Source organism: Terrapene carolina, unplaced genomic scaffold (assembly GCF_002925995.2).
Source record: "Terrapene carolina triunguis isolate 2854851 unplaced genomic scaffold, T_m_triunguis-2.0 Scaffold97, whole genome shotgun sequence".
NCBI lineage: Eukaryota > Metazoa > Chordata > Testudines > Emydidae > Terrapene > Terrapene triunguis.
Window position 1 is genome coordinate 6,212,068 of NW_020664448.1, and position 24,491 is coordinate 6,236,558.

Below are 24,491 nucleotides of genomic sequence, written 5' to 3' on the forward strand. Positions count from 1 at the left end.
TCTAGCACATGAGACCCCCAACTTGGTAACCTCAGGTACCGTTTCCATAAGTAGCTAAGCGAGGGAAGAGCCTAAATCCCATTTTTAAAAGTGACTTCTGCAAGTCAATGCGTCTCTATTGAAAATATTACCCCTATGTAATACAAACAGATCATCATCATTACAGGTGATTCTCTAGAAGGCATTTCCAGGGCAATGCAAAACCTACTTTCATACATAGAAATGACTTCATCCACCACTGACAAGCAGCCATCTGATGAAACAGAGCAACTCCTTAACAGCGCACAGACACACTACACCACAAATTAGGTCAGAAAGTCAAAAAGAAAACATGAATGCAATCAAAACGGCAGGAGAAATTTATGCGGACTGAAAACAGTGATCCAAAATGGAATTTGGCCAGGACACTAGGGCTAACATCCTGGCGCTTGTGCCAAGTATCACAGGATCTTCTAGTGAAAAGGGCCATAGGATCTTTCAGCACCTCAGTTTCATACCCAGCAAGAAATGCGCATAGTAACTCTCATCTCCTGACCATTTTCAGAAGAGTGCAGGAGGAGAAGACACACAACAGTGCCCTGGCCAGGGCTCTGAGTGAGGGTTGCATCAAGGACACAGTGTTATACATTTCTGTCTGTTTGCCCAGATTCACACTCATTCTTCACGATCAGCGAGACAGCCGCAAAACCGCCTGGCGTCGTGCCACATTTTCATTTTTCTTCATTTGATTGCCTTCGATACTAAGGCAAGGATCATCACGCAAACAAACAGACGCAGAAAGGAAATCAAGAGCTAGTCAGCAGGCCTGGCTGAGAAGATTTACTAACAAAGGGCCAGGAGCAGAGCCAGCACTACCTGATTGGGAGACTTTGGGGCTTTTTTGTTGTTGTTTTTTTAAATAACTCAGAGAAGCAGCCAGGAGACTGAATTCTGACAGAAATAATACTTCAATTCCTCATACTAGGACATAAAAGCCCATACGAAGACATTGATTCCATTCTGAGCTTGCTTCGTAGAATGCTTCCTACGCTGTCATGGCCTCTGTATTCCAGAGATTTACAAGAACAGAGCAAGGCCAGGTTTTATATTTTGCCATGCTGGCAAAGGACCTTTGTGGTTTAACTAAAAAGGCTTTGCTGACATGTCACTTCCTCACACTAGCCCCCCCCCCCCCCACGCACATACATTTCTCTCACCCCCAAGTTAGACTTTGTTTCAATGAGCAGCTTGTACATTTCAATGCAGCCTTAATTTGATTTCCCAACAGGGATTGATTCTCTCTTGCATGCACTCTTCGTACGGCAGTGCCGCTGAATCTATTTTACTAAGTGCAGGCTGTTGATGCCTGCTCAGCTGTTTTCCAATGAGTCACTGACTCCACACAAATCAGTTATATACTGTGCCAGGAACAAACACTGAGCCCTGGTCATAAACTGATGCACTGGACAAGGCAGCCGACAGGAGAAAGCAGGCTACCTTACTGTCATAGACACATCCACAAGCTGCAGTCATCACTATGAAAAAAAGAAAAGAAACCACAACCAACCTTTTCCCCAATAACTTGCTAGGGCTCAGAGCACTGCCCCTACGTTGGACAAAATGCAGTACATGGCAGCTGCTTATAGTTTTAACATGGAGTAGTAGCCAGTGGGAATGAAGGGTTCTTGCATGCTATGCTACCTCTTGATCTACACAGCCTCATATGCATAATAATAATAAAACTAAATCTAGTTCTTATAGAGCACTTTTCAACCACAGATCTCAAAGAGCTTAACAAAGAAGGTTCGTGTCTTTATCCCCATTTTACAAAGGGGGAACTGAGGCATGGAGAAGTGAAATGACTCGCCCAAAGACACCCAGCAGCTGAGCCAGGGATAGAAACCAGGTGTCCCGAAACCCAGTGCGGTGCTCACTCCATGAGGCCGGACAGCTTCCCTGCAATTGCAAAGCTTATTACAAGCTGGAAGTCTCATATGCTGCCCCCATGTTAAAGAGAGGAGGAAGAAACACTGGCAGTAGCAAAACAACTCTACATGCTGTATTTGCCAGGGTGGGAGCTGAGAGGTGACTAGGAAAAGATGGGGCTTCTATTGTTCTTCTTGCGTCAGAAGGAAAGCAGGTGCGAAATATTCTCCCGATTCTTTGGAAGACTAAATAAATAAATCCAGCAATAACCACCACCCTAAAGAGAGAGACCCATTTTCCTAGCAGCTGTCGGATGTGCACGCTGATCCTTACACCGAGCAAATGCCTTTGATAATCTTGGTATTTCGGACAGGCCTGTGGCCTAGCAGGGACAGGCTGAGTTGTGGTGGAATGGCTCTTTGTTTCTTCCTTCAGGGTTCCATTCTGTCACCCTTCCTGTTCTCAATGTCTATGTAACACTGTTGGGGGAGCTAGTGAGATGACTTGGGCAGCATGCAATCAGCATGCCAGCGGCACTCACCCCCCTGTGTTGTCTATTTCATTTGATCCAGAGAATGCAGTCACTTGGCTTTCCTCGGGGGCTGACTGAGATTGGGACTAGGGTGAGATCTAGCTGACTGAAGGAGCCCAACTCAAATAAGAAAGGTGATGTCAGCGGAGCGAGGGAAGGGACCAGACGTGGAAGGGAGATAAATGAGCCTGTGTGCATAGGATTTGTGTGCGTGCATTGTTTTATCCAACACAGATAACAAAGGTTGTGGCAAAGGTGTGCAATACAGGAGTCCTGTATGGTCCCTAGCTGCTTCCAGTTCTAGAAAGTGGTAGATTCTCCATCTGTTTGGCTAGCAGACTGTGATATGGTCTGCATCCAAATGGAATATATACCTTAGTCACCTCCAAACTAGATTATACAATGCATTCTATTCAGGTCTACAACTGAAGCCCATCCAGAAATTTCAGCCAATGCAGCATGCTGATGACCTGCTTCCTTAGTGGGGTTTCACACATAGGCCATGATACGCCCCATTCCACATACTGCACAGGTTTCTCATTCATTCCTGGGTGCAATTCAAGGTATTTGTTTAGACCGATGGTTTCAATTCTCCTGGTTACCACCAAGACTGCTTCCTTCCTTGTACTCTTGCTCTTGACTTAAGATCTGTTGGTAACGCCTTGATCTATATGTCATAAGGGGAATGATCCTTGATTTTGGAAATCATGAGTTCACTCCACAGAGTCTTGCTAACCAACGGGGCATATTTCAGGATCTAGCTATTTATTCAGACATTCCCTGTTTAGCATGTTGTTGGGGATGAAAAGTTCTTTTATGATTGTTGACACTTTGTTAAGGTAACTGATTTTTTTTATTTTTGGCAGGTGGCTTTGTTTTTTTTTTTAAGTGTAGGAACATGATATACTTTTTTTTTTAAACGTGCAACATGAGACATTTGGCAAAGAGGATTTGATACTATTAAAAAAGCTGCGTTTGAAAGGAAAAAAAGCTACAGATTTTTAGGGGCTTTATGCCTTCTGATATCAAATTTGTCCTCTGCTTCCTTCATCTTCTTGAACTCTTTCATCTTGACAGCAATAACTTAAGCTGCTACCTCCAAAGGCAAAGGGAAAAATAGAAGCATTCTCCAAACCAGACACCAATGTTACACTAAAGAATTGCCTGGCACACCTATGCGGGGGGGGGGAGGGGGATGGGTAGCGTTGCACAGCACATTCATCTGCCTTTGCCCACTTGGAAACACTGAGAACGGCAAATCCATGCATTATGCAGCCACATCACTTCAAGCTGTGATTTCGTAACATATCTCCTAAGAAAAGCGTGGTCAGACTACACGAGGATTTGGATGGACAGCATGATGCAGGGGAAAGGAGAGACTGGCAGCACCACCTTTCAGATGAAACACAGAACTGAAGTTGTACCCTCTTGTCATTAAAGAGCCTGTGACAGAAAGGATTTCATACTGTGAAACAAGCTACAGTTGAAATGAAAGAGAGAGAGAGAGATTCTAAGGAGATGGTTCATTATTCCTCTTTCTGCATATAATGACAGGGGATGTTAACTTTATTGTCCTGGCCCAATTTCACCTCGATTTATTATAAATCCCCCTGTATTGTCAATTGGTAACAGTATTTCTCACGTCCTCTCCAAATTTGCTGCGTGATGCTGCAGTGAGCTCTCCATCTGTTGCTGTTTCAGCCCAGAGGTAGCTGCACTACAGAGCTAGGCACATTTTACAATCACAGTCGATAAAATCTGGAAAGCACTTTGGGTTCCAGATGGATGAAAAGGACTATGCAAATGCCAGGTCACAACCATCATAACCAGGCAAGAATCATTCAGTCTTGACTGCAGTTTGGTGTTTCCCAGCTGATGGCTCAACAAGTTGCCAGAGGCCTCTAAGGGTACGTCTTCACTACCTGCCGTATCGGCGGGTAGCAATCGATTTATCCAGGATCGATATATCGCGTCTTAACTAGACGTGATATATCGATCCCCGAACGCGCTCATCGTCGACTCCGGAACTCCACCAGAGCGAGCAATGGTAGCGCAGTCGACGGGGGAGCCACGGCCGTCGATCCCGCGCCATGTGGACCCCAGGTAATTCGATCCAAGATACTTCGACTTCAGCTACGCTATTCGCGTAGCTGAAGTTGCGTATCTTAGATCGATCCCCCCCTAGTGTAGACCAGCCCTAAAAAAGAAACAGCGAGGGCTCACCTCAAATTATTCTTCTGCTCCATTACCTCCAGGCAAACAAATATGTCTAGAAAAATCCAGTGATTTGCAGAGAGCAATTAAGACTTGATCCTCCACTATTAATTAGCCACACTGTCTTATAAGCACTCACTCAGTTTGAGGAGCTGACTGTCTGGTCAAGTCAGCCTGAACAATGCCGGTTTCATTTATGTCAGAACGTTATATTGTCAATTTTCCTGTTTGATCCCTAACCTCTTTCCTTGCAAATGGCAACGCCATTATTAAAGCTAATTATCTTGTGCTGATGAACATGATCAACACGGAAGGAGCATCTTTGATGTATTTAAGTGAAGGCTCTGAGCTGCAGTGCAGAATTGCTCTCCTATTATTCCATAATCAAATGGTATTTCCACTGATTAAAGACTCAGGGTGAAATCTCAGACCCTTTGACGCCAATGCCAAAACTCCCACTGATTTCAGTGAGGCCAAGATTTTACTCTGAGACCCTGTTTCACCTCTCATTTACCACTGTGTTCAGCAGCATTGCTGTCTGATTTACGCTGGTATAAAGCAAGAGGAAGATTAGCCTGTGTTGTCACATATTGCTGACCATTGCAACTGTTTATTCCTCCTCTCTTAGGCCTGGTCTACACTGGGGGGGGGGAGGTGTCGATCTAAGTTACGCAACTTCAGCTACGTGAATAACGTAGCTGAAGTCGACGTACTGAGATCTACTCACCGCGGTGTCTTCACTACGGTGAGTCGACTGCTGCCGCTCCCCCGTCGACTCTGCCTGCACCTCTCGCTGAGCTGGAGTACAGGAGTCGACAGGAGAGCACTCAGGGATCAATTTATCGCGTCTATACTAGATGCGATAAATCGATCCCCACTGGATCGATCGCTGCCCGCCGATCCGGCCGGTAGTGAAGACATATCCTTAGAGTCTCCCTTTTGTCTAATCCCAGTTTTAGTCATAAGTGTCCACAAAACATAACTACTCCTTTATGCCCACCTGACGCATCATTATCCCACATTCCCGGTCTCCATACTAGCAGCATGTGAAGCAGAATGAAACTAAGGCCTTGTCAGAACACACGTTTCCACCACTTTAGTTAAACAGGTGCAAATTCTTGTGTGCATACGCTTATTTGACTTTTATAGTGGCTTCCTTCTGGTTCAGTTTAACCAGTTCCTAATTGATTTACGCTAAACTGTGATGCTAAGCCAGGTCTGAAACCATTTAAGAGCATCTACACAGTCTTTAGCACCTGTTGAACTAAACTGGTTTGCCACATCTTAAGCTAAACCACTGCAGCTTTATATATAGACAAGCTCTCAATATAAGTGCTCCTTCAGCCTTCTCTATATAATTCATGGTATACACAGTACTATTGTGACAATCTGTATCCCAGGGGAACACCCTGCACCCCCATGTTCATCCTTATAATATGATTGTGTGGTATCCAATGCAAAGTTTGTCATGCCTGGTGTCTTCGGAAGGCTCATGATGCACTGAGCATTGTTGTTATAGTAATGTTATAGGTTGTAATTTCATGTATATAGTTATGAGGCTGAAAATGTGTCCTCATGGCTTAAAACAAGCCCAGGCAAGCCAGGGGCAGTTCACACCTCATCAGGGCATGTATGGGACAAACCCAGCCCAGCCTCACAGGAACAAAGGACACTGGTCTAAGCAACAACAAAGGATCTGTTGGACTCTCAAGTGAGTCACCCCCCTTCCCTTGGTCAGTTTGGAACTATGATGAGGTAATGCTCACCTGAGCCCGAAGGGAGGGCAAAGCCAAGAGGGAGGAAAGAACATGATAAAAGGGAGAGACGTTTGCCATGCTCTTCCTCTCTCTTCCACCTCCATCTACAGACATCACCACCAAGCGACTGAAGTGCTGATCAAAGGGGAGAGCCTGGCTGAAGGGCAACCAGCCAGCCTGTGGTGAAAAGCATCTAAGTTTGTAAGGGCACTGAACGTGTCAAGATCAGCTTAGAATGTGTTTTGCTTTTATTTCATTTGACCAAATCTGACTTGTTGTATTTGGACTTATAATCACTTAAAAATCTATCTTTTGTAGCTAATACATTTGTCTGTTTATTCTACCTGAAGCAGTGCGTTTGGTTTGAAGCGTGTCAGAGACTCCCCTTGGGATAACAAGCCTGGCACATATCAATTTCTTTGTTAAATTGATGAAATCATATAAGCTTGCAGCGTCCAGCAGGCATAACTGGACACTGCAAGATGGAGGTTCCTAGGGTGGTGTCTGGGACCGGAGATATTGGCTAGTGTCATTTGGTTGCACAGTTCAATCAGCGGCTGGCCAAAAGTGCTCACGCACGTAGCTGGCAGCAGCTTACATGCCAGAGGCAGTGCGTGAATGGCCCAGGAGTGGGGGTTCTCACAGCGTAGCAGGGTAAGGCTGGCTCCCAGAGTCGAGGATTGGAGTGATCTAGCAGATAATTGGTCCAGATAACATCAGGGGAACGTCACAACTATATCTTGGCATTCTCTTTTCCTTTCCAGATTAAACACTCCTAGGCTTTTTAACCTCTCCACATAGAAAAAACCTCCACCACACACCACCCTGGTTCCTGAAGAATTTCTAGTGATCTCTGGACCTGTTCTATTTTCTAATCCTGTTTTAGCAGATGTGACCAAAATGATACCACATTCAAAGACAGGACTATCGCTAATGGATAGAATGGCGTGGTAGTACTTTATGTAGTATTCTCTTCTTTCCTCACACAGTCTAACTATTTTGACCACCGCCGTGTACTGAGAGGACATCTTCACTGAGCTAGCCACAACTGGGGCCAGGATTCCCATTCCCGAGAGGTTACAGCTAATTCTGAATCTCTTCTTTCAGAATTCTATTCATCTGCTCTCCTACATCAATTCCTCCAAACCCTTCATTGTCTCAGTAGTTCTTCTGCAGAAGGAGATTATTGCACTCAAACTATTACACCTTAATTACTGTAACAAACACTTGAAGATACAATGGTTCCTTTAATCCAAAAAGCTAATGAACCGGTTACATTTTTATCATCTAAAAGTGCCAAGTCCTGTGACAGTAAGCAATCTAAAGAACAGTATGTGTTGATAGATACATTCTGGGCTGCTCCTTCCATAGTCTGATTAAACTCATGCTAGAAGTTTCCTACTAGCTTTCTACTGCATGTGCCTTTCATAACTTCCAAGAGGTAATGACTTTTTTCTACACTCATCCTTCTCTCTTTCTCATTTGTTTGTGGATTCCAAATAGATTCTGTTTCTTGTAATTACTTTTATAACTAGAACTCACTTGCAATGCATCAGGTTAACCTTAATGGCATTCCAAGCTGACGCTCATAACATTTATTCATTCTGCTAACTTCTTCATTCCCACATTATGTAATTGTATTTTCTTAACCCTAGCCAAACTGTGTTTTTTCGGGATGATTTGCATTTTTCTAGCCTCTTTATCTTACTGTGTTTATTATATCTGCATCAGTTGTTTTTACATCTTAATACCAATGGATTTTCCTTTTAATTACAGCAATCTGATCTCACTTTATTTAAATGCTGATTTATGTTTATGCTATCCCCTTGTATCAATTTTATTCCAACTAGATCCCAGTGTAACTTAATTACTTGTAGTCTTGTCATTCCAAGCTGACGCTAATTAAAAGTGTTTTATTACTGCAAGGTATTAAAGATTAACCCATTTACTGGTCTATGGAAATAAAACAGTATCACAAAGGTGAAGACATTAAAATTTAAGGTTTAAAGAACCGGTGAGGAAAGTACCTAGAAAGGACTGTTGGATCTATTTAATTCCATCATACATGATGTAATTCCCAAAGTTCATTGTCAGGTGTCAAAGTAATCCTGAAAAATACCCCTGTGGCTCAACCCACTTCCTGCCAATGGTTGATCTCATTATTATACCAACATAATATATATACACTCATCTGTAGAACAAATGGCTGCCCAAGCTCTCATTTAAAGCCTGTAAGAGACCAGCTTCTTCCCTTCTCACTCCCTCCTTCTCTTACTCTGTTCCCCTCCCAGTCTACCTACATCTTAATTCACTCCCTCTATGTGTACCTCACCTTCATTATCACTTCCTCTTCATCAGTCACCCCCACTTCACTTTCTCTATGCTGCTCTTCCCAATCACATACTGTACCTATATTCAAATGCTCTGAAAAAGTAATTGGCATGCCAATATTTTCCCCATTGGAGAAGGGGTGTAAACTGAGGCACAGAGGTTAACTGGCTAATCCAAGGTCTCAGAGAAAAGTTATGACAGAGTGAGGTAGCCCTGACACCCAGTCCCCTGACTCTAAATAGAGTGGATCACATTTATTCTTTATCCATAAACCATTAACTTACACACTCAATTATTCCATATCAGTGCATGGAGGCAGAGCCTCACCCAGACTGTTATAGTCCCTGGTTCATAACAGACAGCTTGGGGGGTGACCATGTCTTGACTGTAACAATGCCATAATATATTACCGTGATGCCCTAAGCAAACTAGTAAAGTTAGTACAGAAATTTGGCAACAGTTTTCCCGCTGAACCCGAGAGCAGTTGTCGTACGCACTGTGCTTGTAAACTTTCCCTGCTATCTTGATATTTTTCAATAACCCCTCATCTCCACACTGACTTACATCATTGCAGGCTTTCAAAGCCTCTCCCTGTCTCATATACCACTTTCCCAGTCTCAGGCCTTGTCTACACTATGGGGGTAAGTCGCCCTAAGTTACACAACTCCAGCTACGTGAATAACGTAGCTGGAGTCAACGTAGCTTAGGTCAACTTACTGCGGTGTCTACACCGCGCTGGGTCGACGGGAGAGTGTCTCCCTTACCTTACGCTTCTTGTTCTGGGGGAGTTTTGGAGTAGACGGGAGAGCGATCTACGGTCAATTTAGCGGGTCTTCACTAGATCGGCTAAATCTATCGCCGGTGCATCAATCGCCGCAGCGTCGATCCCCGGTAAGTGTAGACATGCCCTCATACACCACTTCCCCAGTTCTACTGTTTCCAATCTTATATTCAGCTCCTGGCGGGATAACTCAGTTACTGAAACTGATCAACTACACTAGCCTCAATATAAACCGACTCCCCCACTCCTTTAATACCCTCACAATTTAACATAAATCTCTTGGTATGAATATGTACGGTATTCTATTTTATACAGGTGTTTGGCCCTCCAACATGATTTCCACAGGTTGCCAGGTAACTAGAACACTGTCAATACACACGTACAAGAGACACTATACTTAATTGTTTTTCACATGCACCCAAATTAAAAGACAGTTAAGGCCAGTGCTTTTTCTAGCTGATGAGTAAGTGACATCTTTGGCAACCCAGAAAGCTGCACAGTGTGTCTGTCTGGGGCTAATTGATTTATAAAACTTGCCGACAGACGGATGTGAACAAACACTCTCAATATACAACAAGATTATAAATTAGCTTCTCCTTTCAAAGGAGGTAGGTTAAAAACACACAGCAAGGATAAGTAATGGAAGCTGAAGATGACAATTATTTATTTTTCTGCACTCAGTGAAGCAAAGCAAGCTGTACTCCTCTTCTCTGGCCCAGTTTTCCAATGCAGTTGTGGAAAGAGGAAGGAAGGAAGAACATGAGCCATTGCTACAAACCTAGAAATATATCACCAAGGCAATCTGCAAAGCTAGGGGCCATAACTGGCTCAGTGAGTGTGTACGTATGAGTAGACAGTTTTTAGGCACAGAAAACTGATTGTTTATATTGCTATTATGGGACTCTCTGTTCTGTCTTGTTTAATGTCCTCCATGCCCCCAGCTCTCAGGGCAAAGCAATTTCAGAAACTCTGTTTTAGCTGGGAAGGAAGAGAAATCTCCAGATAAAAATTGTGTAATTGTCTTCACACTCCTTCATCCCAATCCTGATCTCCTTGAAGCAAGGGTGCTGGAACAATTTGAATAGTGGGGGGTGCTGAGAGCCACTGAACCAAACTGTAAACCCTGTATATGATGGAAACCACTTCAAGCCACCCTAGTTCCAGCACCTATGCCTTGAAGTCAATGAGTGATTCCCTATTGATTTTGGTGGTAGCAGATCAGGCCCCTGTGCGAACTATACATCTCTTATTTGAACGATGGAAACACTGTTCCAAACAATGCTAAGGGACTTGCTCAGTGTCACAGAGCAAGTCTGTAGCAGAACCTGGAAGAGCTCCTGACTTTCAGGGCTACCTTTCAACTGCCAGACCATCCTGTTTCTGGGCCAGGCCCCGCTGCTCTCAGCTTGAGCAGCATTTCATTCCATTTCTGAAACTGACTAGGTGTTAATTACAAAGCAAAGTGAAATTGACTACGCTAAATTGCACTGTCCCAGCTGAATGAAATGCAATATAAGTCAAAACAAACAGGCGAGATAGTAAGAAGTACAAAAGTACAAAAATGATTAGGGGGCTGGAGCACATGACTTATGAGGAGAGGCTGAGGGAACTGGGATTGTTTAGTCTGCAGAAGAGAAGAATGAGGGGGGATTTGATAGCTGCTTTCAACTACCTGAAAGGGGGTTCCAAAGAGGATGGATCTAGACTGTTCTCAGTGGTACCAGATGACAGAACAAGGAGTAATGATCTCAAGTTGCAGTGGGGGAGGTTTAGGTTGGATATTAGGAAAAACTATTTCACTAGGAGGGTGGTGAAGCACTGGAATGGGTTACCTAGGGAGCTGGTGGAATCTCCTTCCTTAGAGGTTTTTAAGGCCCGGCTTGACAAAGCCCTGGCTGGGATGATTTAGTTGGGAATAGGTCCTGCTTTGAGCAGGGAGTTGGACTAGATGACCTCCTGAGGTCCCTTCCAACCCTGATATTCTATGATTCTAAGTAGATAATCAAAATCCAGTTCCATTTTAAATAGCCTAAAATCTCTGCTAACCAAGGAAAGAAATGATTGTATTTTTTAAAGATGTTTGAAAATTATCGTAACAATGTCCCCCGTGGCCTCAGGGCGGCCCGGCAAGTGGCCCCTCATCTCAGTTTTCTTCTTGATTCCTCATATAAACTCAGTACAGTCGTGTGAGTATATAAATATCCCTTCTGTGGAGTTATTACCAGAAAGTCCCACACCAAGTACAGCTCAAGCATCTCTCACCAAGTCCCAGCGCTCAGGTATGGCTCTGGTGTCTCTCACCACATCTCAACCCTGCTCCTCTACCTGGGTTGTTTTGCCACCGTTTCTTTCCCAGAAATGGTTCCAGCTCTTGCTCAGAGACATCAGCAGGCTCCTTCCCTAGCCCTCTCTGGCCCTCCGGCTTCAGCTCTCTAGCTCAGAGAGCCAACAGGCATCTCCCTCTGCTGCTGTCAGTCTTCAGCCCTCTCTGGCTTGGGGAAGTTTGTATGTGACCCCCGACTGCCTTTCTGCCTTCTGAGTCCAATGGCCTGATGTGGCTCCACTGCTCAACCAGGGAACTCTCACCGCTCTGCTCTTCCTCTGAGCTCTTTGCTCTCGGGACTCTGATCTGCCTCCCTTTCTAAACTCTGGGTCCGAAACGCTCCTGCTCAGGATTCTGGGCTCTTATTTATAACTCCCAGGGGCAGACCTACCCTCCTCATTACACCAAAGTAGGGAGCACCTGGACTGGAACAGGAGCGCTGGGCCCAGTTTTGTTTAATGGGCCAGTTACTTTGTTACAGTTCCTCTAACTCTCTGCTTTTCCATCCGCCACTCACACCATGGGGCTAAGGTACCTCAGTGCTGGATGTCATATGTCATCTGTGCAATAGCTGGGCACAGCAGAGTGACACAAAAGGATACTGCAGAGAATTAAGGAAGGAGTTTCAGCATTTCTGTTTTTGTGGGCAGTTTGTGCCACAAAGTTAATTCCCTTTGCCTTTTGGACATATGTTGTGTGCGCGCGCGCGTGTGTTTTGAAACGTGGTGGCCGTTTAGTGGCACACGGTTGACCATCCCTTTCCTGAGAAGGGAAGGGTTAACCTCCGTGCCCCTCCCCAATGTTCTGCAGAGCAAATTGGGGGTGGGTGGGTGGAGGGGGACCTCCTATAGCTGACGTGACTGCATGAGTGTGCCCCCAAAATGGAGCAGAAAATCATTAGCCTTTAATCTTTACTACTCAACCTTACGGCTCAATGCATCTCTCCATCCCTTATGCAACAACCTTGCTTCTCCAAGGGTGAACAGACAGCAAGTGTAAAAAATCGGGACAGGGGATGTGGGGTAATAGGAGCCTATATAAGAAAAAGCCCCCAAAATCGGGACTGTCCCTATAAAATTGGGACATCTGGTCACACTAGCCTCTCCCCGTCTTTCACCCAACAGTAGCGTTAGTTCTCCACCACCCCTCCTGTTAGAGCGACCCAACCCCTTCACAATCAGCAAGCAGGCATGCTCTCCGCTCCCCATCTCTCTCCACCATGATAGCCAGGTACCCAAGCAGGCTTCCTCCAAGCCACTTGCCCCAGCTGCTTCCACCCTGTGAGGCAGACAGCAGGCTCCAGTAGCAGGAGAGGGAGAGCGAGACCCCCAGACAAGGTGGAAGATGGGGAAGAGGGTAGGTGGGGTGGAACTGGCTCCTCCAAAGGGATGGCGCGGCATGTGTGTGCAGCACAGAGCTGGGGCAGGGATTACGCTTCCCTGCTGGAGCCTCCCCAGGGGCAATGCGGCTCTGCCCTTTCTCAAGCCCATGTGCCATTTGCTTCTTTCATTTACCTGGCCAACCTCAAGGGGAAGGATGAGCTTGTGCCTCTGGGAATCGGGAACCTTGGGTTCTGTTCCCAGCTCTGGCTTGCCCCTGGAAAGTCAATTAGCCTCAGTTTTCCTGTCTGTAAAACAAAGAGAGCCCTTCCTCACGGGGTTTAAAGCATTGCTGTCTGCAGAGCAACCCGGATGTGGAAGAAGCTACAGAAGAGTAAAGCAGAGCTGCCAAATTCTGAACTGCTCCTTGAGACATATTTCTCCCAGGGTGAGTTTTGGTAGAGGGGTGGGCATGCAGGGAAATGTCCACCCCAACTTCCCTCTCCTGCAGCCTGCCTGCAGTGAGACAAACAGACACCACAGCAGTCACCCCTCCTTTACCACCACAGGCTGGTCTCTCCTGCCTACCAGCCAGCAGGGAGGCAGGGCAGGGAGCATTGAGATGGGCAGAGAACAGGCAGACTGGCTCCCTAGATGCATACAGCTACCCAAAGCCCCCCAATGCAGACACCTCACTGTCCTCCCACCCAGCAGCCCAACGGATGCACTCCAGGAACCCCAGTCCCCACCCAGAGCCCTAGCTGCAGCGAGGGTGAGAGGCCACCAAACAGAGGGGCTAGCTAGGTGGGCAGGAGGTGGGGTGCTTTGGGGTACTTTCACAGCTGGGTGGGTAATGGGCACAGGGTAGCTGGAGATGCTAAGCAGAAGGGGTCCTGGGGTGCTGGGTATGGTGCCAGATGGGGCTCTGGGACCTAAGGCTACTGGATATGGGCAGATGCTGGGGCAGATGAGGATACAGCAGGAACTAGAGCACCTAGGACTGCTGGAGGAAGGTGCTGGCAGGTATGCTTGGGGCTAAAGGGGGTGGGCAGGTGTTCGGGGGGTTGTGATGCGGGAGCCTGTGCAGCTCACTAGGGGAGTTAGGGACAAAGGATCCTGGAACCAGTATTGGGTCCCTTGTGCTGAGATCCAGCAGGGGGAGCAGAGAGGCTGGCTCCGGGGGGGGCCCTTAGGAGAAGCAAGCGGAGGAGGCAAATGCCTGCTGCTGGCCCAGAGTTCAGCTTAAGCTGAGGATCAGGCTGAGCCACTGGCAGGCATGACAGGGCTGTGAGATGCGTGACACTTGGCAGCTCTGGGAAAGTGTCATTAATTATTGTTGGCATTAACAGCAGCAGGGTAGAATTCCTCGCAAAACAGCTTGCGACAAAAAATATATCCCAGCCAGCCCTGAGGAGATGAGGCTGCTGCTCAGTGCAAAGGAAACTAAGTCAATATTATCTTTTAATAACAAATCCAAAAGTAGGCAATCTGTCCCAAAGAGTGAGCCAACATAAAACATGATTTGCAGGAATATGACAGATCAAGGGCCTCAGCTGAACAAATTTGCATGTGCAAATATTTGGGCCGATGAGCTTGATGGAAATTTTAATTACAGAGATTGCGTTAGCAAGCGGAATCACAAACTTAAGCTTTTGTTAAAAAAAACACACCAACCCCCGACTTTTCTTCTGCTTAGCAGAAGAGATATTTCCCTTGTTCTGGAAGAAGCAGCCTCTTTTGGGCTCTCTTCTGATGTCTCTCCTAGTTTAACAAATTATTGTCAGATAAGTGTGATTAGAAAACTCACGTCTTCCCTTGGACACGAACAGCACAACTCTGGCAGAATGTCGCTGTCAAGTATGATGCAACCCGAGGTAGTAGCAGTGCAAGACAAAAGCAAGGTGTTTATGGAGCACTGACGCACTGCTCCACTGCTGTGGGACATAAGCTCCGAGAAAAAAAAAAATCTTCGATTTATGCTAGTCTCTGTTCAACCCAGCTCACCTGGGGTTTATACAGCTCTCTAAGTTAGTGGGGTGGAAACAGCAGCATGACACCATTCTAGAGAACACTGCAAAGGGGGAACGCGTTAATTCTTTTGTTTTGGTTATTTTCATGCCTTCATTTTTGTCAGGAACTAAATAATGGGTAATGTAAATGGGAGCTCAATTTTCCATCTTGAGCGCACACGTGCAGGTCTGTCGAAGAAAGGAGGGTTTGCTTCACTTCTGTTCTTCACTTACATTCAGCCCTGTCTCTTCAGGGGTAAAGATGTTCAAATACCAAGCCAGGCTTTACATTTTCTCCTTTAAAAAAAAAAGCCATGTTCTGTGTTGTCATTCAAGTGAAGGGGAGCTGTGAGAAAACAGGCCACTAATTGGGTGCCCCAATGTGAATTAGGCACCTAACTTTACTCACCCGTGCTTGAAAACGTTCGCCGTAGTCTGCTAAATAGGTAAGGATGGCACCAGCCTTTGCGTTTATAGCTCTATCATATCTCTGCAGGCATAGGAGAGCCTTGCTGTACGTGGCACTTTGTTCTGCTCACTGCAAGAGGCGGAGAAAGAGCTTAGGAGTGCTCGGCAGGGGTATTATTTTTATTTTGGGGCAGGCTGGGATTTTTCAACGGCATTTAAGGGACTTAGGTGTCCGGATCTCACTGAAAAACAATGCCTAACTGCCTTCAGGCGTCTTTCAAAATCCCAGCCACGGTGCCCCAAAACATGCAAGGCACTTCACAGTACGAGCCGAAAAACAAGTTCCCTGCCACAAAGCTCTTGTAATCTAATATTCCATATTACACCTTGAAAGGCAGGTGAGGATTTAGGCAAGGGACAGGGTTTTGCAGCAGTAAGGGGCCAGGCCCACCCCACACTGCTTTCCAGAGAAGTAATTAACCATTGGAACAATTTACCAAGGGTTACAGGGGATTCTTTTCTAAAAGATCTGCTCTGGGAATTCTTTTGGAGAAGTTCTTTGGCCTGTGCTACAAAGGTCCCCTGATAAGATCACAGTGGTCTGTTCTGGCCTTGAAATCTATGACCTGAACTCCCACCACTCCTGCACGGTGGTACCATAGCACCTGCACTACAAAGAGGGAGTATAATCCAGTAGCGAAGGCACCAGACTGGGACTCGAGACCCGAGTTTTAATTCTGATTTTGCCACTGACCTGCTATGTGACGTTGGATCAGTCACCTGACCTCTCTGCCTTGCTTTCCTCTTCCACTCTTCTTGACTGACTTCAACTATAAGCTCTTTGGGGAAGAGACAGTATTCTGCTGTGTGTCTATACAATACAGCCCTGATCTTGGTTGAATCATCTCGGAAATATCATAATACCGATTATAAACAATAATCATTTAGTCTTCCACTCCCATGCAGGAGTTTGTGCATATATCCGAGCATGCATGCACAAGATACCCGAGAAAGTGGCTAGCCTTGATTTTGGTGAGGTTCTTTTTTTTTTTTTTCTTTTACAGCTCCTTGGCATCTGTGGGGCACAGGAATAAAGGAATTCCAGAATAAAGGAAGAGAGAATGTTGCATGAACAACTGTTCAAAAGGAAAAATATCAACCTGTACTATCCTGAGTAACAGCTAGACAACTGCAGAGGTCAGTTGCCAGGGCTATAAAAAGCTTCTTAAACTATAGGCACTGCTGTTGAATGGCTTTTTCCTTGTCTCCCACGCCTCCAAAGGAATTATACTCACGCTGGAGTTTTATGAAGACAAGACCAGTGTAGCTCTGGTCTGCAGCATTTCCGTCTGTACTTTACAATGCTGTTCAGGGTGTCTTTACAGATTAAAAATGAATTTAACTTTAACTTTGTGTGGGGCTCCCTCCCCTGCGACTCCCCCAACCACAGAGGAGGCTAGGAGGTTTTCTGCCTTTCTTCCCCAGCCCCTCTGAAGATTATGCATAGACCCATTACCCAATTACCCTTTCTCTAGCATGTACACATTTGCTCTTGGAGAATGTCTGTAAATAACAAAGAGTTTCATTCCAATCTTCTGCTGTGCGAGAAAAGGCGGAAGACCAGAGGGGAGTCAGTGCCACAGTCAATCTGTATAATAAAAGCAACAGAGAGTCTTGTGGCACCTTTAAGACTAACAGATGTATTGGAGCATAAGCTTTCGTGGGTGAATACCCACTTCGTCAGACGCATGTAATGGAAATTTCCAGAGGCAGGTATAATCATTTTAACCTCTGATACTGTATAATAAAGTTATCTTTATTATATAGTCATTCCTTTTCTACATCCTAGTTTAAGTTATATTGGATTGTAAGCCCCTAGCAGCAGGGACTATCTCTTACTGTGTGTTTCAGTGGCCAGCATAATGAGACACTGATTCTGACTGAGGTATCTAGAAGCCACTGCAGTATAAATAAATAAAGTGTTTCTTTATAATTATACTAAGTCCCTGATACAGCAAAGCACTTAATGTATTGTTCGATTTTGAGCATGTAGGTAAAGTCCATCCCTATTCAACAATGCTCTTAAGCATGTGCTTAAGGTATTTTGCTAAACTGGACCCCAATCTGGCCCCAAATTTATTTTTCATAAAAAGAAGGTATGAAATCTAAGACCAAGAGAAAGGTTACTATTGGAAAACAACCAAACAGTTATTAAATAAATAGTCCCTTGTAGTTCAGCAAACCCAAACTCTGCAGCACTAAGAATCTGAAGAGTTAAAATGACTATAAACCAGAAGTGAAATTGTTTTTATTGATTTTCATTGGCCAAGCTGAATGAAACAAAAAATAACTAAAGATCATAAACAGTGACAAGTCAACTAGATATTTTTTTAGAAATACTAATAGCCACTTATATTTTTAAAAACGGAAAGAAAGGAGGTAAAGAAATATCTGTTTGCAGCATGCACATATATCTTTTAATTGGCTGCATCCTTTAAGCAACTGGAAGAATGGTTCATTTGCATCAGTGTTTCTCTCTTTCTTTGAGGTGGGGAAAAATATCTGGTGGAATATACTGTCCCCTTCCATTCATGTGCTGTAAACTAATGGATCCAAGTAAGGCATTTATTTACAGGTAAATGCTGCATTCTGAATACGTTAGGACTTTTCAGTTCCTTGAATATCTAAAAGAATCAGCCCTATCACCACCGTACATTAAGTGAATTAAAGATGGAATGGAATGGAAAGGTTTCCACATTCAAATGTTAATTATATTTTCTAACACTTTGTGTTATACATATAGACAAGAAAAAGAAGAGTCACTATCATTATAATGCCTGTGCTTGGGAGCTCAGATACCATGCTGATGAGCATGGTATAAATACCTACAGTGAATTTTTTAAGGTGTGCCTCGGTTCTGATAGAAACTGAACAGTGAGCGAAGGAACCAACTCATGGAAAAATCCATGAACCAATTTACCGCACATTTCATATTTATTTAGTCCATTTAGTAAATGTTTTCCTTTAAACATGACAGATAATAAATATTCTTAAAGACTTAATATTTAAGTAACAATAGCCAAACTTGACCTTAGAATTTTAGGCTCAGATTCAGCAAAGCACTTAGGTCCCAAATCAGGGAGGTATTTTTGCATTTGAGTAGTCCCACTGATTTCAAAAAAGTTGCACTTAAAGTTAGTGTTAATCAAGGCCTTAAGTACTTCAATGGGATTCAAGCACATGTTTAAAGTTAATTATGAACTATTATGCCCTTGTGAATCGGGGCCTTACAGTCCAATCTAGTCTTTCCTATACAGGGGAGGCCTTAAATTACATGCCCCAGAATGCAATTTTCCACCTTGTTCTAATACAGAACTTTAATAGCTGGGACCTGTCTTCTCCACAGGTTGTCCCTTTGTAGTAAATATGAAAGTGTTATCCCCGTGTTGCATTGTAGGGTAGTTGTGACAGTTTATACTGTTATGTTATGTTCACCACTTTTACAAGACTATGATAAATTTTGTACAGAGTACACCGTCTGAGGTATCATTTGAAAAAGCCATAATCTGCTGAACATCATCATCCCGCTGAAATACGTGTAGCAACACAATATGTGAGATTATAAAATTCTACTGTATGAATGTCACTAACTATGTAGTAATTCTGGGTAACACACACAAAACCAGTTTTTCAGAGACAAAGACACACCAGCCTGGTGTTAAAGAGCTATCACCTGTTTAATAGGCCATTCTCTATCCGGGGGGGGAAGAGGTAAACAAGATATTTCCATTTCATCAAAAGGATGGTTCAAACCTCAGGTCCATAAGAAAGACTGCTTGTCACCTGCACCCCAAGCTGGGGGTAATCCTCAAAGAAGGGAGAGGGGTATAAGAATGAGAGATAGTGGCCTCCACCTCACCTTTTCTCCTCCCACCTCTCTGCTCATGACATCAGTGAATACCTGATGGACACTGAACTAAGGAGGAGGGGTCCCAGGCTCAAAGGGGACGTAGCCTGTGAAATTTACTGCAGCATATGGTGAGGAAAATCTTCGCTTTGGATTCAATTAGTTTGTTAAGTTAGCCAATAGTTTTTTTATAACCAGTCCTGACTTTTATGCATCATCACTTGTTATCACTTACAATCTATCTTTCTGTAGTTGTTACATGTATCTTATTGTTTTATCTTAACCAATGTGTTTGGCTTAAAGTGTGTGGGAAACAACATTTGGGATAACAACGCTGGTGCATTATCGTTTTCCTTTCTATGAGCTTGTATTGTTCAGGGGGGTACTGAGCAGTACAAGACGCACATTTGTGTGGGACAAGGCTGGGACTAGGAATGTGCAGGTGTTACCCTGTATGTAATTCATGAGCGATCTGTCAGAGTGCTCATGTATTCAGCAGGGAGTGACTTTGCATGCTGAAGGCAGTGAGCAGACCAGGAGTGGATATTTTGACAGTAACTCAGTGTAAAAGGCACCCCAGGCTAGTGAATTCAGGGGATACAGCTGTTCAGTGGTCCAGATTGTACCTGGGTAATGTCACAGTAGTCACATGTGATCCGTGAGCTTCTGATAAGTTACAAATGTGGCTCTCAGCTGGACAAACGTTGGGTCCAACCTTGCAATTCTTCCACACACCAAATGCCCTTTCCTTTCAATGAAAGCCCTACGTACATAAGGACTGCAGGATGACAGAGCTATGGTGGCATTACTGTAGCTCTCCAAAAACCACTGTTTTGTTCTCAAATTTGAGGTTTCAATTCAACTTCACATTTTTATTTTGTTAAGCAATAAAGTTAGTTTAAAATAGATCTATAAAAAGGCCTGATTAACTGTGACGTAGATCATGTGGTGGATGCTTTCGCCTCGTGCCCAGCTTCATCAGCAATGAGGCGAGGGTGAGATCTGAACAGCACACTACTTGAAGAAGTCCATACTGTGGGTTACACAGCTTGCCTCTTCCCACCTTTGCATTGCCAGTTCGGTGAAAGGTGAAATGTGCCAACACCACTTGTAGCAGTCATAGGAGGTAGACATATAGTGCTAATTAGCCTCATATCGGTCACTTTCCTCCCACTGCAACATCTGGTACAGTGGTTTGCACTGAAAAGGAAAGTGGTCTGATCCTAACAATGACCCAATTGCCACAAGGCAAAAAACCCAAAATCTCACTCCTAACGTGCAAAAGAATGGTGAGGCAATATCCAGCAGTGAAGAGATCTGTAGAATACCAACTGCATACAAGACAGCCAGGGCTCTCAGGCCTTCCCACCAAGGCCAGGCAATCCACCACCCCACTCCAGAATCAGGAGGCAGGACAGCACCTCCACACACAATACTCCTGCCTGACTGTGGGTTGACATAGAGACTATAGTTCCCATGTGCATGCTGTGGAGGCCACTGGATCAATACAGGAACAGATCCTCTGGCTGCAATTAACACCATTCTCTGCAGGACTGGCAAGGAGACTCCTTCCCCATCTTAGAAGGGAAGTGCAGCTCTCTTTCTGACTGCAGTCCCAGTGTGGGACCTGACTGGCGCCGACTTCCAGCGGAAGGCCCTCCACATCAAAATCCTACGTGAAAGAATTAACTACAATTCTCATCAGCCATAAATATACACGACTAGCATACTGGAGTAACAGTCAAGTCCTTTAGACTTTGATGGTACGTGCTTTGGAGCATGGGCCACCTTTTTGCTCTGTCTCACCTAATGCACCAGGGAACTATGTGTAAAAGGCGCGTTCCCTCCCCCACTTGCCCTTGTGGCCAGGTGTGGCACAGCAGGTATGTCATGGCTTCCGACTGTGCCGTCAATAAGGTCAACAAGTCTTCTAGGTATCCAACATTGCTCCCTTCTGAAGGTCTGATTTATGAATGGACAGTGCAACACAGACACAAGAAGGACCTTCACCCAGGCTTCTCAGCAGGGAAGGCAGATTCTGTCTGAGTCTATCGTTCCCATGTCTAGGTCCTCTACCCGGGAGGCGCTCTCAATCTTCGTTCCTTCCCTGGAGCCAGGAGCTCTGCAGGTCCTGCCTGCTGGCTGCAGCTCTTCCCCAAGCAGCACACAGCTACTCAGTCTGGTCCCTCTGCAGCTACTCTGAGTTCCCTCCCTAAGTCACTCTCCCTGGAAGTGCCTCTCCTTAGGAACCTCCTCTCTCTAAGAGCACCCCCTTCAAATGAGCACTGGTAGCTGTTTCTCAGGTCCAGGTGATCGTTAGTCAAATAGCGACCAACCAGACACCTAGGCAGTTAATTACTTAAACGTGGGCTAAGATGGGTTCATTCTCCTTAAAGAAGCCAGTCACCGGTAGGTTCCCCTTAAAGGAGCCAGCCAATCAGTGATGCTAGACCTCCTAGTCATTATGATAATACAAACAGTAAATAATAATACTTTGAGCCCAAAGTAGCAAGGAAATGCAGATATCAGGTTGGAAATCTAGGCTACTATGCTGTCCTCCTTTATTTAAAATAAATACATACCAGAGTATTCTTATGTAATGGTCCAAAACCTGACAGCGCAAGCTACTGGAAGCTGTATGTTTTATTCTGTAAAGTTCCCTTCCCCAACTTCCTTTTAGCACTGTTGGGCGTTGTGAGGGTCTACGAAGAAGGCCTTGTCCTATACACAGTATTATAGTACTCAGATGACTAGACGTGACAAAATGAGTAACAGATGAAGCCACACTGTAGATTTTCAGCCTTAACTCTGGATTGCCCTAGTTTTGGTGTGTATCACATAGACCCTTAATACCATACGTTTATATTGGTTCAATTTCCTAAACAGCAGAATTTGGGAGAAAACACCACAAATAACCACAAAAAGCTTTACTGGGCTCAATCCACATCGCTAATAATTCCTAACTGGTGACCTGACAGTCAACATTTCAGATTGTCATTCAGGCTATCGGGTAAATGCATCTGATTTCAAAGCTTTAATGATGCAGACAGGAAGGGATTGTTTTCTAACTCATGGACATGGAATTATAACGATACGACTTTACACTTGGATAGCTGCTGAGATCTCAAAGCACTTAAACAAAAATTAATGCAGCACAACTCAACACCTTGTGAGGCAGATAAGCATTTGCATTTCACAGATGTAAAAAATTGGGCCACTGTTATCACATGGAAAAGGTTACACCTGGTGTGGCCTCAATCCTGCCACTGCAGGATCCACATGGGGTGAACTCCACATCCTGACACATCTTAGGGCAGGATTGGGGCCTGCAACTGCAAGTGAGGTTTAAGTTAGCAGAAAAATATGTTTATCTCTATTTTTACGCATTTGACAAACCTTTTGGTATACCTGATTTTGCTGCTTTCCTCAGTAGAGTCAGCTAGACCCCAATCCAACAACGAGACCAGCGCAGTAACCCTCATACCCACAGGGAGCCCTCCAGATAGCAACGGGACTCCACATTGACCTCGCTGCAGGATCAGGGCCTCAGGCTATTTCTCCCTCGCTGAAAAGGCCTTTCTAACCACCATAAGGAGCTGAGAAACCTTTACAAATGCTTTCCAAAAGCTACTGAAGAATCAGAGCATGAATGGATTTACTTTTTAAATGAGTCAATTAAAATAAATTAAGTTGACATTGTCCCTTTAAGAACTTTGCCCAATGTTCCAGAAGAAGTCATTGGCAGAGTGAGGAATAAGACCTCGATCTCAGCCCTCAGGTATATGTTTTAACCACAAGACCATCCTTTTCCCTCCCAACTTACAGAGCCGGTGGTTTTCAGTGGGACAGTGCACATTAGACTTGTCGGGAATATTGTTCGTTTCTATATCGTTACAGTATCCAGCTCTTTTTAATGCATCTCCTATGTTTGGATTCAGGCTGCTTATTGGTTAGTGAGGAAATCAAATGCAAATCACACAGGTGACTCCTCCGCTCCAGGATAGTGTTGTGGCTGCCAAGGGGGAGGCAGGCTGTCTAGCTACACGGCTCCCATTGACTTTCAAATGCTGAACATGCAGATGAGAGTCAAAGTTATGGAAATGTAGTCTTTTACTGTATCATTAATTTTGTTTCCACATGACAGAAACTCATGATTTATTTTGAATATTTAAATTTAGAGTTGGTGTAGATTGTTTTTTGAACAAGCAACCCCTACAATAGAGTTACTGTAGCATTTTGGACCATAACTGCAGAGTACTGTAGGACTTTTAATTTTATATATAGTCTAGTTTATCTACAACATGTAGCCTAGTAGTAAGAGCAAGGGACTACAAGCCAGAACATCTGGGTTCTATTCCTGTCTCTGCATTTACTGTTGGAAAAAAATCACTCATTTTATATGCCTCAGTTTACCCGTCTGTCAAATGGAAATAATACTAATGTTACAAAGATGCTTTGAGCCTGGAGTGATGTTTGCGAAGTGCTGTGCTATCTTTGGATGCAAGAACAAGTACTAGTTCTGCCACATGCAACTATCAGCTAGGATGAGATTAACCTACTTCCTCGGCTGACTCAGCCTTTGGGAGCACTCCTCATTGTTTTCCTGGCTGCTACCTACGTGTTCCTGGTTCAAGACTTGGTTATGGAAATGTATGGGGCCCAGAGTCAATGGGACTGATCCTGCTTTCATTCAACCTGGTATAAATCAAGAGTTAACTTCATTGAAGTCAATGGAGCTATATTAAGGGGAGACTGCTGTGAGAAGAGGCACAGCAGGTCTGCTAAATGGTGGAGATGACGCTAACCTCTCATTCCTCGGATCCTTGGACTAGATTAGTTATACAAAATCCCACACAACTCTTTGAAGACTGCTTTAACAGAGTTCCCCCATGATATGATGGCTGGATTTACCAAGTCCTCAATCCAGCATGTAAGGATCTGAATAATCCTATTAACATCAGTGTGACTACTCAGGTGCAGTTAAACATGTGCTAAAATGCTCTGC